Raw genomic sequence first — 15,735 nt, forward strand, 5'->3', positions numbered from 1 at the left:
TGTTGGCTGCCCCCTGCCTTGTGTGTGTCCTTCCATCTGATTTTAAAAGATTTTTCCTGTTACATGTTCGTAGAACCCCACAGTTCTGTTTAAAGCTGTAGTATCATGAATATAAAATCAATAGATAAATAAAATCCAACTCTCTAACTGGACAAGCCAAAGCCATTAAATGAGCAATAGCCGGCCACTCTCCCAAGTCCCAGTCTTTGTTCTGTGGTCTCACAAATCCCTTTATCCCTTGCCCTCCCCAGCTGCCCCCCCCACCTCTGGAGAGAGAAGATAAAAAGATTGCAAGTGTGGAAACATTTCAGTCCAAGGATTGCATTGCAAAGCAATGCAGAGAGCATGTTTGAAATTCTTTTATACGTTTCTAAAATAACAGTGAGAAGTATGCTCTCTTGCTGTTCAGAGATAAGGGAAAACTGCCCTTGAAGAACTAAAGTGTCCAAGATACAAAACTTCATGTATGTTTCTTAGCACGCGGACCATTTTGAAAACGCTTCCATTTTTTTTTTTTCTTCGCATATTCAAATAACTACAGTGCGAGGCATTGCGAGTCTGGCCTCTCTGGGTTCTGTTTGCTGTGTTTCTCTACACCTCTCACCAGTCCCTGGGGCTCAGGAGGGTGTTTATTACAAATGAATGTTTAATGTCTGCCTTGAAGAGCTACTTGTCTGGCTTGGATTTTCTGGTTGCAGTGCTCTGGAAACAGCCGCACGTGGAGAAGGGTCCTGTTGAGCACAGAGAGACGCTCTTGCGTCTTGCAGCTGGTTTTAGTGAGGGCTTTCTTGTCTTAGTGGTTGGCAGTTCATTTGTCAGAGGAGAGCTCGGTGAGGAGATGACACCAATTACTTAGTTTGACCTTCTTCATTACCGGTTAACTCCTGGTACAGGAGTCTGCTGGCTGAGCGTGAGCTGCGGGACAGATCAGTTGAAGGAGATCCCTGACTCACCTGGCCCTGGGTAAGAGCAGGACAGTGTGGCAGCCGTTCAAAGGAGGTGCTGAGGAAGAAGAGCTCATGGTGAGCCAAATGCTTCCTCTACCTGTCTTGCTCCTCAGGCTAGGTCCAAGGGGAAAGGAGGCCTCTGGTTCTAGACACCTGTGCTGTAATGTTGCTCTGATCGCTTTCATCTGGGATGGCAGCTGGTGCCTGAACCTTAGTTGTCCTTCTCACCTGCCTTTCATTTAAATGCAGCTGGTTTATGTTGCACTAGGAGATAGGTGGGCTGAATGCTTTAGCAACAGGTATCTTTCAAGCTCCGGCAAATTCATTCTGAGGTGTACTTAGGTGAGGGATATGCACGCTACATCTCTTTTTCATTACTGCCTCGAGACTGACTTGCTTGTGCCTCACGAGAGGTGTCTGATGCTTTGCCTGGATGGACTGGAGCTGTTAAGTGTTGAGAAACCTCTCAAAGGCTGAAACCAATCAGTACTGCTTGATTGCACCATCACTGCAAAGGAGCGAGGTTTCATAGCCTCCTAAGGCTTTGTCCTTTCTCCCAGTTGCTGGGCTCACTTCCCATGTGCCAGAAACCATTTCTCAGCTGGTGGAAATTGTTTATTCATGGTCCTAGCTTGAGCTGTCTGCAGACTGCTGTATCTTGCCAACTGGTAGCCAGACATTAGAGCCGCTTTAAGTAATCATGGATTATAAGCAGCAGCTTTCACCAGGTGAGTCAAAGGGAAGAAAGGTTTTGCCTTGGAAGAGCTCTCTTCAGCTTATCACAGCTAGGAGCTGCTTTCTGAGGGCCTTTAAACACCTAACTCCATCCAAAATGAAATACAGCTATTCAGAGCAGGTAATGCTCTGTTAGTGGCTACGCCGTAACTGTGCTGGGAGCCTTTTTGTGTGCTTGGATGCCCAAGAGTCCAAAACAAATAATGCAGCAGAGAGCTTTTGTGCAATTGATAGTTTCCTTGTCGTGGTTTCCTGATTGCAATCCCTGCCTAATTAGCTGGGATGCTGCCTCCTCTAGACTCTTGTGGAATGGTGCAGTCAAAAGCTAAGTGCTAGTAAAAGCTCTTGCGGCTGATTGTAAGGCCAATAGGCTGATTTTAGTTCACACCCTGTCTTAGTCAAACTGTTTTACAGATCGCATTGGTCTTTTTCCCTGTCTCTCAATCTCACTGTTTCTAGTCTGGTGCAAAATGCTGAAGTGCAGATGTGCCATTTATTGAAATGCTGAAAAAAAATTGAAGATGAAATTTAAAAAAAGCGTGGGGGAAGGTCAGGCAAAAGGTAAGGCCATGTTCATTTTCAAGACGTACCTTTGCAGGTAGCTCTGTAATAGAAAAGCAGAATGCACGGTCTTGGTTGGAAGGAATAGCCCCTGCAACGGCAAAGAGTATTTGCGGTCCCGTTGTCAGGAGGAAACCTGAGAGTCAGAAGCTCTCTGTATTGCTCAGGCTGATAAAAAGTTGCATTTTGGCATCCACAGCCTATTACATGACCAGGCTCCAAAAGCAACATTGATAGTAACATCAGCATGTGCAGTATTTTGGAAAGCTTTTAAAATTAGGGCGTAAATGAGCAAGGCAGAAGTCCCACCATTTATTTCAATGACATCTAAAAGTTTTGGGAATGGGTCAGATTTTTTTTGCTTGACTTGAAACACTTTCAAAGGGCCAGGTTTTCAGAAAAGGCTAAGCATTTCTTGCCTGAGGAGTCTCGGATACCCAGCTTGAGACATTTGTACAGATGCATCCCCAAACCACTGACCACTTCTGAAACCTTTGTCCTTCCCAGTGAAGCTTCTCCCTATCCACCTGTTTGGGATCTGGTTGTGCTCCTGTTGCAGACACGGAGTTTTGCCCTTAGTTTCAATGGAATTGTCGTTTCCCTTGACTGTCCCTCCTCCTCTTGCGTTCAGCAGGCTCAGAAGTGCTCCTTCACTAATTGCCTAACAGAGTCTTCCAAAAGGGTGTTCTCTGACAATAGAGTGCGTTTACAACAGAAAACACTGTCTCGCATTTTAATAACGGTATTAAAGGATGGTTTTAGGAGGAAGCGTTTATTAAAGGAGGAAGCGATGCTCCTTTGCTGACGCACTGTGACAGTGAGCTGAAGAGCTTGCTTTCTGCAGCTTTCAGAGGGGTGGAGTCCCGTTTCTCCAGTTCTGGGAGATCCTTTGGGAACTGGGTTCATTCAGCATTGTTGCAGAACCTGCAGAGATTTTTGTTCTGCCTGTGCCCTGTAATAACAACAGTAGTCCTTGAACTAAACTGCCTGACCAGCTCCATGCTTGCAACTTCCATTATACTACCCTGCTCTTGATTACTCGTTGTTTAAGTCTGTTGAATGAGAGGGTAGAAGAGAAAACCAGTGGGATGGATTGGGGAAAAAGCAACTGATGAAAACCATTTGCAAACAGGGGACATGCTGTAGCAGTGAAAGCTGGTATGAGTCCTCAAAAGCACCATCATGAGAAAATACCAGCAAGAAAGAAATAGCCGCCTTCTCCCTAGTCAGTCCATTCTGATGTACTATAATTTTGCCAAATGTCACCCAGTACAAAATGGCTTTAAGGTGGTTGTATAACTGAGCCTTAGCTAAGCAAAAAATTACCTCATCTCTGTATTTCTACCACGTGCTGGAATTGCTAATACATTTACTGGTAGTCATGTTTCTTTTGGACCGTGGAAAAGTTTCGACCATTTTTACACTGCGTTCCAGAAAAAAGTCTGTTAGATTTGCTCTTTCCTGAAGGATTGGTGATCAGAAGTTATCTCTTTATTATTTTTTTTTTTTAATTTGAACGTACAGGGAGTAGAAAGTAAAAAGAAAAACATAGCTCTTAAAATACCACAATTTTCAATTTTTATTTTCTGGGAGAAGAAGAAAAGAAAGGCTATATCCCTTTGCCTGGTGCTAACTTGGAGTTCTTCCTTATCTTCTGCTGCTGTTTGTTTGGCTGACTCTGTACATTCTTCATCCCTTCCAGTTACTGGCTTTCTGCAATGAATAGGTGCCTTTCTGTTGTGCAGACAAAGTAAACCCTTTTGAGGCCTTTAAGATTTATGTTGTTAATATTTACATTCTGGCATCTGAATCTTGGTACTTGAAAATCTAGTAGCTATTTCTGTAGGGCTCAGCTCTTCATTTACTACAGTTTCCTCCCATGAACAGCCCTACTGCACAATGACAATATAATTTCTGACCAAGTCAGTTAAACTGTACTTCCGTGTACATTATGTACACATACATGTATGTGTCTTTGCTGGCTTGTGTGTTCCAGTAAAGTTTTCTCACTGCTATCTTTAGAGCTGCTCTGATTTGACTGACTTGGACAGGAGTTGTATTTGCACTGTACCCTTCTATGGTAGCCTTTATTCAGAGGTTAAGTTCAGTAATTTGCAAAAATCAAATCTTTATTGTGATTTATTTGCACCTACGCACAGCTAGAGCCACCTCAAATTCTATGAAGAAGGCAGTTAAGGACGGCAGAAGGTTGGACACTGAGTGACAGAGGTGAGGGTGATGCAGCATGTGGGCAAGGAGGCCTGACCTGCTCAGTGGGGAAAATAAGGATATGAGGGGAGAGGGTGGTTTCCTCTGTGTCTTGGAAAATCATCTTCCTTTTCTCTTTGTATTTAGCAATCTGATTTCATGTGCTGATCACAAGATTCCTTAGTCTGAAGGGCCGAAACCTCTGAGCTGTGTGCTAGATGTTTGGAACATGATGAAAATGCCAAGACGCTCCGTGTGTAATAGCTTTGTTACTGTGGTCAGGAGGATTTAGGTGGAGTTGCAGGCACTGGAATGGAATTTCGCAAGCTTTTACTATTCATTTCAAGAGGATAATGGAACAGCATTGCATATCCTTTTCCATAACTGGCTGTGGCTTTCTCCTTGGCCTTTACCATTTGATTATTGGTTTTTGTGTGCTTTTCCTCTTGAAATACTACTGCTAAGTCCTTTAAAATTATTGTGTCTTTCAAGAAAAACAATCAGGTCTTAAGAGGCATTTTTTGGGGGGTGGGGAGAATCTGGCATTTGTTTAAAGAAAGGGGATCTGAAGAAGATAAAGCAGAGTTATCAGCTATGTAGAACTAATGAGATGCATTCCAAAAGAGAATTGAAGAGCTATATAACTCCATGAAGCGCACCACTCGATATTAGCTTTTTCACTAAGAAATCCTTTGAAGGACCAGAACCACACACACATGTATTATATATAAAACTCTGTAATGCATAAGAGTATACTTGGATCTAACACTGCATGAGGAAGCCCATGGCACTCTGATGGAACAAGCAAATGACACTAAATTCCCTAAGCAGGAATCAAAGCCTTTCCAAACTAGCCCCACTATCAGCAGATGCTTGAATTGCTAGTAATAGACATACACCTTCACTGCGCATACAGTGCGTGCTGCCTTGAACGTCTGTTTTCTTTCCGCTCTTGGATGCTCCTGTAATTCTGGGAACATCCTGCCCAAAGGTGTCAATGTGTCTGCTCAGGTGAATCTGAGGAAAGAGATATGGGAGGTAGATGAGAGCCTTAGAAAAGTATGATACAAACCAGCCAGATTGTCAGAGCTAATAGAGTGACAGCTTGAGTGTGAAAACCCAAGTGCTGTGCCACAGTATCCCAGGGATCAGCCAGCCCTTTTATTCAAGGGAAGGGGAGAAAGCAGCAACAGCAAACCTAAATTAACAATTAAAGCTGACAGAAAGCATTATTTCTGAGTCAAACAAGAAAGAATAACTTGAAAAACAATTAGACTAACCATTGTTTATGCACTACAGATATTTCAAACCCAAGAGAAACTAAGGAAGTAGTGGTGCTTGTTAAAAGATGATGTAAAATGATTGGAAATTGCTATTAATAATGCAAATACTTCTGTTGGGCAACCCACTTCCTCCAAGTAGGTAATTTAATTCTGTTGCTCAGGAAGTGCCATTGGTTTCTTTTTCCAATAGGTTTAGGGCAAAAAGGGCATTTGGATTAATGAGAGGCAGAGATGGTGGGAAAATACTGCATTATCCTTAGCCTTTGGTAAGCCTGGGTAATTAGTGAAACCTTTGCAAGAAGTATCTTTCATTTCAATGTAATTGCAAAATAATTGTCTCATCTGGTAGGGATATCATCTGTGTTGATTGATAACACACAGGTAGTATATGAAACATCTGCTTCAGAAGTACATGCACTAGTGTGGTTCTAACTCAGTTGGTCAGCTGAAGGCCCCATGATTAGGTATATTAAAAACCTATACGAAACGGCATATACCAGTATTTGCTGTTCATTTAAAGGGGGGAAATTGGCCTCTTTGGGGCAGTTTTTGGGTGCCAGCTGACAATTCCTTGTGCTCATTTACATCAGAATCCCTAAGCCTCCTCCCCCTGAAAATGAGAAGCACATCAGTAGGCTGTGGACTTTGCTTTTAAGGATGAACTTTACAAGCTGTAGGAGAAACAACTTTCAGGGAAAGACAGGAGAACGAGAAAGGGAGGAACAGTGATCTCCATACTGAAGGAATAGGCTTGAGACTGAAGGTGTTCCCTTCCCAGTTCTGTCACTGGCTTCCTGTCTGATTTTACCACCGCTATCTCTTTGGATTTCTACTTCCCGTCTGTAACAAGGGATATGTTAGTATTTCCTTTTTCCCTGCTTTTAGCCTGTTTAGGCAGGCAGCTCTTTGGGCAGGGGGCTCTTTTCACGGTGTGCACAGTAAAGAGCTTGGTTCTGTGGGGCCTCACGGGACTCTTGTGGTATGAATTGTAACAGAGGCAGGAAGATGTCCGAAGGCGTGTTTTTGGAAAGGTGGCCAGTAGTTTATTTTTTTCTTTCCTTCTTTGTCTGGGGGGAGAGCAGACTCCTTTACCTTAGTAGCCAGGGAAATTAATGCATTTCTGAAATGTAGGTTTTAGTAGCTTGGCACAGTTCCATGTGAGGCTCCGTAGGCTCCGTGGCTTCTTCATGGTAGTGATCCCCTATAGCAGTGGTTACACAAATGCATCACTGCTTGCCGCCTTGTCATTGAACCCAAATCAGGTAGTCTTTCTGTTGCAGGGGATAGGAAATAATCTGCGTTGTTTTGTTAGAACTGAATTGTACTTGTGAATGTTAACAGTTAAGCAGCCAGCAGTGTTGGTGGGAAAGTCAACAGGGTAAAGGAGAGGGATTTGGTCAGTGTTTGATCATGTCATTTGATGTGCTCCTAGATGAGTGCTGCCTGTTCACGCTCCCCCCAGTATGTTGAATAAATCTCTCTCTCTCTCTCACACACACAGAGCGTATATCTAAACACAGGTTTCGGAGGTGTGTCAGATCAACCTGGGGCATTGGATGTTGTGACCTATGGTCTCCCTGGGCATAATACCTGTGGGAAAAAGTTATTCTGCTAGATAGGTATGTACCTTTCATTTCCAGGCATCGTGGTGATACTGTTTTCAGCAGGGCAAACTGTGGTTTGCCCAGGGTCTGGTCTGTAACTGGAGCTGCATCTGCTGTTCCTGGGAATGCCAAGCTTCGCATCTGATCTGGAATGCCAATGAGCCCATATAAAGCTGTTAATGTCTGTGTGAGGTTTTTTAGTCCTCATTACCAACCTGATAGAAAGATAACTCCTCAGCTGCTGTTCCAACCTGTGGGATTTCACCCACTTAATTAATTTTCTTTCTTGTTAAAGAAGATCTCTTTCTACACACAAGAAGTTGTGCTTGACTTGCTTTTGAGGCACTCTTCTCATGTCTATATCAAAGGCACAGAGGCCCCAGAAGTTGGAGGGTGAGCCCTCGGGGCACCGTGCCTGTGGAGGCTGAACGTGGAAGCTCTGCCTTGTGTGCTGAGGGCAAGCTCCTGGAGGGGAGCCAAGGCTGTGCAGCGGAGGGGACCCTGCTTCCCTTCCCCGCTCCACCCTTTTGCCACCACTCGGCAATAAAATGGGAGCTTGTGACATGACCAAAGGATAACAAACTGCATGCTGAATGCCTGCTGAGAGTTAAAAATGCCAGCCTGCACCACCCTCCCCAACCTTTCAGCGTGTCAGCAAGCTGTCTATGTAAATAAATACACATATCAAACAATAAGCAGATGCCTTTTTAACATGCACTGTTTCAGGCTGAGATATTCCTTTCTGGTGCAGCTTATCTCAGCATCTGTCAAGCTAATGCCAACTCCGCAGCTCCCTTTCAGTTGTATTTAATGCACAAAGATTTCTGTTGTGGTAAGTGTAAAATATAATGAGGAATTGGCTTGTTTTACATCTGTTTTGGTGTTACTTGTGATGTATAAAATGTTAAATGTGAATGCTTTGTGTTTCTCCCAATCACTGTGTCAGGATATAGTGCAAATTCTTGTTCCTTATGCTTGATTAAGTGGCTTTATACAAGCATGTGTATGATTGTAGAAGTATACAAGGATGAAAAAAAAAAAGTTGTTTGCAAAATATACCACCATCGGGGCCCCAAAGCAAACAAACATTGAAGTGGGGAGGAAGCTGTGATGAGGGTTGGATTTAAAATAAAAATTAAAAAAAAAAAAAGTTCAATTGCAGCAGAGTCTGTTGTACCTCTTAAATCAAACCAAACTCAGGAGCCAGAGTCTAAAGCCCCAAGGGTGTAGCTTAGTGCAGTGTTGTGGAAGGGACACCCGAGAGTTGCTAGGCTGGGCCAGATCTTGTCTAATCCGGGGTCTTGTCTCCAAGCTAGCAGTTATTAGAGAGAATATAATACCAGGGCAACTAACCAGGAGAAATTCCACGTTAAGCTTTTGTTTATTTTTGGTTTTATATTAAAAATGTATTAAGCCCAGATGACCCATAGTCTACTGGCTCTACTCCTCTTTGAAAATTCACCTACAGGGCTAGAGGAGACTTGGATCCCTTGGCATTGCTGTCCCTCTCTGTCCCTCCGCATCAACCACGGAGAAGGTCCCTGTTTTTTATTGTCCTTATTCAGGTTTTGAACATACTGCTACCTTTGCTCTAGTCAGATAAAAAGGAATCACATTAACCAAAATAAAAAATCAGACTGTTTACGCAGGCAACAAGTCTTGAAGACAGCTCTCTGTCAGGCTTTTCTGAGGTTTGCTGAGAGAAAGGAAAATACTCCTGCTGCTTGAGACACTCTCACTTGGACTAGATATAAACAAAGCAGGGGGGAGGGGAGAGGCATGATCCTCCACCGGAGAGGAGGATTTAGATGACCTGAGATATCTTCTGGTTCTTAATGTTCCTTGAATAGAGATGATTGAAATCTCTCATCTGAGCAAGTACGCACAGAAGACAAAATAGAATATTAGTGACCCTAAATATATTAGAGCTCTCTGCTTCTGATCACAGCAGTACATCAGCTGGAATAGTAATAGGGAATGAATGGGTTTTGCCTACATGGACAGCACTGTTCTTCCATAATGGAAAGGGAAAACTGGTACTAAAGATGCCATTGAATCAAATTTTTGATGACTCTCAGTACACCTGCCTGTGACACTTTCCATCTTGTGGTTTCAGAGCACTTCACAAACCTGAATAAATTAATCTTTTTTTTTTTTCCCCCCCCTCACTGTCTCCAAAGGCTGCGAGTTATTATCCAATGCTGCATGTCTGAAAGAACTAGGACCACATTCAATAGGGTAGGTTTCTATTAGGCAGCAGACACTTTGTCCTGTGCAGACGTATGCATTTTCTACATGCAAGCACTTGCACCTCTCAAACACTTGCCCTTCCCCTTTAAAGAAATCAGGATGTGGTCGGTACGTGTGTATTTGAAATGCCAGGTTGTGCAGAGCAGGGAAGAGGCTTGTAAACAAACACCCACAGGAGGGTGAAGCTCAGCTGAAAGTGCGCGAGTCCACTAGAGACACGGGACGGAGAACATCTGCCAGCGTACCTGTTTGGTGGGCCGCTGCTCTGCTCGCTGGACCGCATGGCTCCTCTAGCGCACGTCAGATGAACGACCAGGGTGCAGAGCGCTCCTCGGCAGGGCGTCGGAGGCTGGACTCGGCGTGCAGCACTCCTCTGTCCCGCTGGGCCCGCTCCCTTGCCCTGGGGAAGTGCGAAATAGCACTTCTGTGGAGGGGAGCAGGGGGTGGCTAACAGAGGGCTGATACCCGCACCGTGGCAGGAATTTCCTGTCATGTAGTCTGGTGTGACATTAGCGCTTCCCAGCTGGCTTGTTAGCGGCATTGTAATCTACTGGAGTCTAGCTGCTAGCTCAGCTCGGTATGTCTGTCTTCTCCAGAGAGCGTGACAGAGAGGGGGAGCTTGAGATGGCCGGCTGCAGCCCTGTCTCCGTGCCTTACAGGACTGCTGGGTGGAGTTGCCGTGAAAGGACCTTCTCCCCCAGCCGTCATCTTGACCCTGGAGGAGCTACTAAGCGCTGTGGTGCAGGGCGGGCACCGATGCTCCCTGATGCTGCATGGGGACAGTTGGCGTTGGCTTTGGGATGCTGGAGGGGCTGGGCAGGGTGGAGGGTTTTGGTTTCAAAAGAGAGCAAAGCAGCAAGGTAGACTGGGGAGGAGAGACGTAATGCTATGAAATGGATTTGCGTGGCGCCAGCTTCGTATCTGAATTGGAGCTGTCAGGAAGAATGAGATCCAGGCTCGGTGCTGTTCTCCAGAGAGAAGCCGGTATGGAGCGATTGCTCTGTTAAGTGCCCGGGTCTGACTGACTTCTGCAAGGAGAACCTGACAAGATCTGGCATGAGCCCTCGTCCTTTCCCGCTGGCCTTTCCTGCCTTTCTCCAGGCTCTAATTTACCTTCTTTTGCTTGCTTATTGCTTTCACCACCTGAGCATCTCCCACTGAACCCTTGTCCTCCTGGCTCTGTTGCTATCTTCATCCCACCCTTGCCTGCCTCTTGGCTCCATCACCTTGCCCTCTTTTTCATCCTCAGTCTTTTCTGGCTTCCTCCATTCAGCGTACGGTTGTGCTCTAACATCTCTCCTGTAAGTGAACACGTGTGTGCATATTTCTTGCATACAATCCAGGAAGAGGGGGGGGTGTATGCGTCTATGTCTTAAACATTTAACTACCTTGGTTGTTTCGCACACTACTCCATCCTCCGTTCTGGGACTTGCCTTTGGGGGACTCATAGCATCTCTTCCTGGAGTTCCTGTCCTCTCCTGTTTCCCTGGTGACTCTCCCCTGCTGCACGGGGGAGCAGGAGGGGAAGATGCAGAGCAGCTCTGTTGCTCCTCTCTTACTCTTCTGGAAATAGTCCTGTTCCTCCTCCTGCCTTCTGGTCAAAGCCCTCTTCTGGCCAGTCTAAATGGACTGGAAAGTAAGGAGGAAGATTTTGCCTTCAGTCCAGACCTCGCCAAGGTCTTCAGGGTCTCTGCCAGATGCTTCCCCTCACCTCCTTCAGGTGTGCAATAAAGGGTTGATCTTTACCCGAGTGGGAAGGAGTAAAGCAAAGTCACGCTCTTCTCCTCAGGCCCGCTATGGAGGTGTATTTCTTATGTATTTGTCATTGCTGTTTCTGACAGGTTGACCAGCCTGGATCACGGTGCTAGGGGCCTGAAACAAGGACCCTGACCGATGCATGTTTAGTACAACCGGACTTCTTGAGGAGAACAAGTATTTCTCTGAAGGCCTGTCCCCTCAAAGCAGCGCGCAGGTAAGGCAGACAGTGCTCCTAATGCTCGGGCTCTGCTGCTGCTGGGCTCTGGCCTTGCTGCAGTGGGCTGAGCAGAGGATTTTTTCCATTCATTTGGCTCAAGAGGGGCTTTGTCACCTCTGCCTGCCACATCTTTAGGAGTGAAACCTTACATTGTATTTACAGCGCAGGGAATGTTTTTCAGCAAAAATGTACTTTCAGAGGATCAAGACAGCTCGTATAGTTGAGATAAATATAGGCTAAAAGTGTGGGAGGAGCGCGCTGAAAAAAGAAAAATGTTACAGATGAGGTATTAATAAAACAATAGTTGAACCTCTTGTTCTAAAAGAATTTTGTATTGAAAATTACCTTAATTTAAACAGAAAGCTTTTTAAGAAAAGGAATAAAGAAGTGTATATTGGGGGGAATGGGTTAAGTAAGAAATTAATTAAATCATTTAGTTTTCAGCTGGGCAAGATGTTTCAGGTCATCCAAAAGTGAAAAAAACAAACAGAAAAGCCCTGCCGTTCTAATTGCAATGACTTATGGAAACCAGATCTAGAAAAGATGAGGCCCTTTAGTCCAAACCCTTAATCCCCTACTAGTATGTAACATCGTTCCCAGCAGCATCTACCAGTCCTGTTTTAAATGATGGGATTTTCCCTTGTCCCCTTGGGATACTATTGCACAGTCTAATAGAATTAATCTGCTTACTTCTCTTTCAACCCCTGACCACTGCAGATGCAATTACTAGTAGGCGATGGGAGGATTCTGTTTCCTATGCTGTATTATGAAGGCTTAGGGCTGTATTGTGTTAAACCAGACATCAGTTGCAAGCGTGTATGCATGAGTGTGGCTTATCTGTCAGTACTCATTACAGCCACATAAATGTCTCTGAACTACAGAGTTCTCAGACTCACAGAAGCTTTTCTACAGTAGTAATTCAGGATCTGATAAGGCACAGACTAATGTATTTGAATGACTGTGAGAAAGATAGTATGATTGGAAACTAAAGTGAAATGCAAAGTCGTATGCTGCTCATGCTAGAGACTCTGAGAGGCAATTTACTTCTCTGTTTCTGGAGCATTCGCTGGCCTCATTTTTGACTTCTCTCTCTGACAATTTCATAGGAACTATCTGAAATAGCTTTTTGCTGTGTGTAGTGCTCCTGGAGGTACCACTGCACCTTTCCATCTGTGAATTTCAGGCCTATGTTAGATGAATACTGTGGGATTCTGCTGGCGTTTACTGAAAGACTCCAGTCAAATAACCAGATGAATATAAAGTCAAATAAATTAGAGCTGGAAAATCATAGCTGGTCTTATTTAAACTGTCTGCACTCAACACAAAGTAGAGCTTCTTTCTGTGACATTTCACCCGTTCTGCTCCTTAAATTTGGAAAAGTTTTAGTAGTGGGAACTGTTACTCAGTTTCTAAAGCACATGGATGGAGTCTCGACCTGTTTACACCTGGGAACTACAGCAACAGCTGATCTGTATAAACTCCTTGTGTGGACACTTGGATTCATCCACTTCCAAAGTCAATTAAAAAACACATGCTGATACAGAAAGTGACTGCAATATAATTGCTATCGGATGTTTGAATGGGGCTGCAATGTGAAGTGGGGCCAGGGGTCCTGAAAAACCGTGCACGTGCCAGCCTTCCACATGGGCCACGTCCAGTGGCACTAAAGGAGAAGGTTACAGTCCTGTTCCCCCTCCCTCCCAATAAATCCCTGGCTCTAACGTGCCATAGCTTTTCTGGAGTATTTCCTCAAATAGAAAGCCTAAATATAAACTTAGCCACTGGTCTGGTGTTTCATTATCCAGATAAATTAATTAAGCCTATCAAAATTTGACTAGATTGCCTGTGTTTGTCAGATCAGAATTTCTTAAACACTGCAGATTGAGTTGCAAAGCTTTGATGTGTTCAATGAGTCCAGTGCTAATTTGCCCATTGTTTTTAATCAGTTGAAATTCTTTTCCAGCTTGGTGCTTGGCTGCTTCATGTGGTTTTGTAGCATACTTTAAAGGATGGGGAGGTGGTGACTGAAACAAGGTGTAATGATCCGTAGCGCTTTAGATCAACTGCAGCTTATGTTCCTTGTCCCTCCTTTGCCAGTCAAGCTTTTTTCCAGTGAAAGTGTCAGTAAACCAAAGCAGAAAGGTACCGTTTCTCCTCTACTCTTCCCTTTTTCTTTTCCCTGAAAGTTTATCTTGCTGCTCGCTTTTTAAAAGCACTGCATTAGCTGGGGGGCTGTGAAGTAAAAGGCATGCTTTAAATACAGATGCTGGTGATAGTCCTTTCAAAAGCTGCATTTCTCAAGCTGGGAGCTATTGACCCCTTTCAGCGCAGTCACAAAGAAATCCAAGAGGAAATGGAGGGTGAGGGCCAGCAGGGAATATATATATATATAATTTTTTTCCCCCAAGTCGTCTTCTTACTCCACCCCCTGCCAGGCTGGCTATTGTTTGAGACTCCACATGGGATACCAGTTGCCATATAAGGAAAATGGCATCATGCTACATTCTTTCTAAAAATTGATTTTTTACAGTTGCCTTTTTTTTTATCTTGCTGAAAGTTGTTCTGCTTTTGTGGAAGATTTGGGCAAAAGGAAAGCGGTAGGCTACAGTACGCATGTATACAGTCTTGGTCTGTGCAAAAGATTTCACTGTGGCTCTTTTGTCACGGTTTAGGTGATTAGGCAAAGCAGCAATAGCAAATGAGGTTCAGCTGCTATGACGGGAGCAGAAGATGCTGCTGAGCGTTTTCCTGCGTCCTGAACTCCGTAATAATCCTCCTCGCCTTTTGATATTTCTTGCTTAAGAGGATGCTCAGGCAGTGGGACAGAGGCATGGAGTGTCCCCTCTGCATCCCTGTTCAGTCACAATCTGCCATTTACTCAGTGTATATTTCCAGTCCTGATGCAAGCACACCTGGCCTCTTACAAGGGGATCCTGCCTTTTGCTCCCAGGTGTTCCCTACCGGATTGTCCCTATTTCAGTACTTGAAATTTTAAGGGGTGAAAATCTCTTTCCACCACAACTTTATGATTTGTGATTGAGAGCTGGGACAAAAACAGTGCTGCTGAACTGGGGCTTCTGTTCCTCCCCATTGCCTGGAAACGTGGTTTATGAAATGGCGCTAATCCTCGCTCACTGTATTAGATGAGGACGCGGGGCTGCGGAGACCTGAACCTCCTGCTCCCAGCTCGTGCTTTGTTCGTTCCTGCTGCTGTGCTGAGTGAGTGGCGTGCACCACTTCGGGCCGCCGGCTTCCTCTGCTCTGCGCAACATCCAAGCCCACTGCTGGGGACGACCATAGTCTGATTATCCCCAAAGGCAGCTGGAACATCTGAGCCCGCAGGAAGCAAGGCCGCATGCAGCAGTATCTTAGAGGCTGCGGTGCTTCCGCAGGCAACAGGGGTGGGTCAGAACGTGTGCCGGCTCAGGAAAAAGCCTGAAAACACCCCTGAGGTTTGTTGTTTGTTTCCTGGTGCAACTGTCACTTGTTGATGAACAGAAACTGCCCGCTTTTTGGAATTAAGTCTGAACTCCAAACAAATCCACTTAGTGACTTGTGCAAAGGAACAGCTGGAGCAACATGAGCACAAACAGGGCTGAATGCCCTGAGTCCAGAAAGCAGAGGCAGAGTCTAGAGTGGGAAAAGCATAGGTCTGGGAGCTGGGAACACAGCCAGCTCTCGGAGGGGACTGAGTGCGTGCTTGTGCGTGTGTGCATAGGAGTTGGGCACTCTTCCTCTTCTGCCTTCTTGCATGAGTAATTAGCATACAGTCTTTAGCAGTTCTGCCTGTGGTTGCCACCACTTCTGACTCCCTGTGATGCCCTGTTGATTCTCCTTATAAAAATCTGTTTGGCAACTGATAATATTGCAGACTTCTTAAAAATAAAAGCAAAGAAACCACTCTGTCTTAGAAATATCAGCAACAAATTTTGGGGTTCATTTACCACAATCATGTCATAATACTCAATCTGTGTTATGCTGAGGTGTGATTACAGAAGTGGAAAGGAAAATAAGGAAAATACTTTATATAAACACTTTTTTTTCCAGAAAATTAATTGTTTGTTATTATCATTATTATTATCATCATCTATGTATGCATTGGCAATATACACTTTTTTCTTTTTAAAATGTTGCATAATTGGACAACTTTTAAAGAAATTGCAATTTTATGA

The 15,735-nt window shown here is 44.6% G+C and overlaps 1 protein-coding gene across 9 annotated transcripts in view; it reads left to right on the forward strand.

The window, feature by feature from the left end:
• The window catches only part of TSPAN18 (tetraspanin 18), a 171,875-nt gene that overhangs the window by 97,887 nt on the left and 58,253 nt on the right, over positions 1-15,735 (forward strand). For all 9 annotated transcript variants that reach the window (XM_075502553.1, XM_075502546.1, XM_075502554.1 and 6 more), the window contains one exon: positions 11,430-11,560. The gene's annotated coding sequence lies outside the window, so the exon portion shown is untranslated. The remainder of the gene's footprint in view (positions 1-11,429; positions 11,561-15,735) is intronic.

This window comes from Mycteria americana, chromosome 5, assembly GCF_035582795.1.
Source record: "Mycteria americana isolate JAX WOST 10 ecotype Jacksonville Zoo and Gardens chromosome 5, USCA_MyAme_1.0, whole genome shotgun sequence".
Classification (NCBI taxonomy): Eukaryota; Metazoa; Chordata; class Aves; order Ciconiiformes; family Ciconiidae; genus Mycteria; species Mycteria americana.